This window comes from Amphimedon queenslandica, unplaced genomic scaffold (assembly GCF_000090795.2).
Source record: "Amphimedon queenslandica unplaced genomic scaffold, v1.1 AMPQUscaffold_9948_Cont17782, whole genome shotgun sequence".
Taxonomy (NCBI): Eukaryota; Metazoa; Porifera; class Demospongiae; order Haplosclerida; family Niphatidae; genus Amphimedon; species Amphimedon queenslandica.
The window spans coordinates 1,663-4,399 of record NW_003549781.1 but is presented as its reverse complement, the minus strand read 5'-3'; the positions used below and the strand labels follow the sequence as shown (position 1 = coordinate 4,399).

Below are 2,737 nucleotides of genomic sequence, written 5' to 3'. Positions count from 1 at the left end.
CAACAATGATAACAATAATAATAATAATAATAATAATAATAATGATAATAATGATTTTTTTGACACAGAAAAGAAGCTTCAGCATGTAAAAACTTAGTGAATGTTTTGAGACAGTGAATTTTTTGTTTTTTAGACAGAGAAGAAGCTCCAGCATGCTTGCTGCACTGCATGCTGCAGCAATGTAAAGGTGTGGCTCAATCAAGCCATGCTCCACCCGCACACACAGTAATGGTGGCACATGGCTCTAAGTGGTGAAGAAAGCTTTAGTTTTTCTTGACTTTTAAACAGTTTAGCATACATTTGTTAGGCTCTATTTGTTGCATACAAACGTCTATTGAGCCCCTGATGTTTAAAGACTCTGGCCGCTACTTCGGAAGAAGAGAGCCTCGTGTAAACTCACAAAAGTATGAATTTTTGGGCTACCATATCTTTAAAACGAAGATGATTAGAGCAATTCCTCTCATATTAATGAAAGATGAGGCTTTGCTTTATTGTTTTATCTGCCCAGTTGCTCTTTTGCTCACACTATGAAAACGTTGTCGGGGAACCGACCCAGGCTACGTTTGGCGACTTTGCCAGCTTCTTACTCCACGGAAAAGAAAAGTATAGCATTCCCAAGACGGAGAATAACTTTTTCTAGAGCCAGTGTTGATTATAAGACTCTCCAGGACTAGACAAGAAAGCAGTGTCAGCTCAAAAGTGGAGGCCAAGCGAACACACACACACACACACACAGACAGGACGACTGCTTTACCCTCGCTTCCACGCCTACGCGTGGGCTCGGGTAATGACAACTAGGGACACGCACATTATTCGGGAATTTCTTTTGGAATAATGGGTGTGAAATTTAGAGAAAGAATAATGGGTTAAAATTTGCCTGCCTGGATCATGTGATCAATATTTAACCCTTTCAATACTGCATGAGCATGTGTCAGCACTCAGCATTCAGCAAACAGTACAGTACAATTTAACAGCACTTTACAGCAACAGCAATGAGTAACTCCACTGGAAATAATACTGAACAGATTTTAGGACACTCAAAGTAATTCACTTGAGGATTACATTGAATCATCAGTAGTGTTACAGTATAACCATGAATGATGATATTAATAATCAAAATGAATTTTTGGTATTATCAGAGCATAATAATGGGAATAATGGGCCAAAAAGGAGAGAATAATGGGATTGAGGAAGAGAATTGAAGAATAGAATTATAGGGTTGAAAAAAAGAATAATGTGCATGTCCCTAATGACAACCCAACTGCTTAGTACCCGCCTACGCAAGCGTGGCAAGTCCAATAATCATTGAAGTTTTGTGTGATCATGACCATACATGTAATACATGTACAGTTAGAGTTACCTAATAATGAGACTCCCTTTGTTCTCTAGTAATATCCTGTCACTGTTGAACATTTTCATCAATTCAACCAGAAACAATTTAAAATATTTATTCAAAATAATAATGGCTGTACTCTATTATCTATGTATTATTTTAACAATAATAATAAGCCACACCTACTCTACAGGAACATCAAATATAATGGAGATTAATGCTTTAGTGAAATTCTCTAACAAGGCAAATTCCTCATTGAGAATGACTGTTCCTCCTCTCCTGGAGGATACTCTTAAAGATCAAAAGAAGACATTGATTGATAGACACAGAAAAGAACAACCACACAAACCACTACCAATAGTGGAGTTTAGTCATTATACATATACATAAGCTATATTGTTGGTTAGTTTTATTAGAGCATTGTAGACTGTAGTGTAGATAATCCTTTTTTGTAGTGTAGGTGATCTTTTTAAATATTTTAATAAATAAAAAGAAAAAGAGAGGTAAATAATAATATTTATTTATTTAATCCATTATTATTATTATTATTATTATTAAGTTGTTGTTGTTTGTGATGTAGTATTGATTTTGATGATAAAAGATTATGAACCCCTCTACCTCTCTATAAAAATAAATAAACAATAAATTAATAAAAATAATAATAATAATAGAAAAGATGTGTTCATTACAATAACAACATTACATTCATGTACATGTAACTACATGTTCCTATGCTGCAGGCTCATAATGATACCATTCATAAACAAACACTGGAGGATACTACTACACATTGAGAATATTAACAAGTACTTAAAGTGTCCAGTGGTACATACTGCAGTACATACTGATGAGTCCATAGTTACCTCAATGTTACTCCTCTTAGCAGGACTATTAATACCAGGACTGGTACATACTAATGTACAGTCCAACTTCCTCTTACAAGTAATCCTATTCACTGATGAACCTATCACATTATTTAACTCTTGAAACTCCTAGAGGGGGAGAGAGAGACGGTGGGAGGGAGAGAGGGAGGGAGGGAGAGAGAGAGAGAGATATTAAAAGCAGTAATTATACAAACACTTTAATAACTAACTGATGCTGGACTTTTACTGACTACAAAAGTTTTAGCAAGTGGAGATAAAGCAGATTGACTATCTGGAGAGAAGAGAAAAGAACAACAATGATAATAATAATAATAATACTGAGAAAATGAACTACATGTGTACATGTACATGTACATCACTATAAAGCAAATGGTAGAAAATTTTGTCAATCGCCAATCCACCCACAATAAGATTAGCTAGTTATTAATAGTTATTAAATAGTTATTAATAGTTATATTGGTAGTTATTAATATAATATTCTTACTCTCTTTGGTAGCTTGTCGTGTAACCATAGCAACCA

General features: G+C 34.6%; 1 long non-coding RNA gene across 1 annotated transcript; it reads right to left on the bottom strand.

Moving 5' to 3' along the window:
• Nucleotides 1–1,876: 1,876 nt before the first annotated feature.
• On the bottom strand, nt 1,877–2,526 carry LOC109590485 (uncharacterized). The gene is made up of 3 exons (XR_002189342.1): nt 2,427–2,526; nt 2,197–2,325; nt 1,877–1,955 (listed from the first exon to the last, which is right to left on the bottom strand). It is a non-coding gene; the product is annotated as an uncharacterized LOC109590485 (long non-coding RNA).
• Nucleotides 2,527–2,737: the final 211 nt, after the last annotated feature.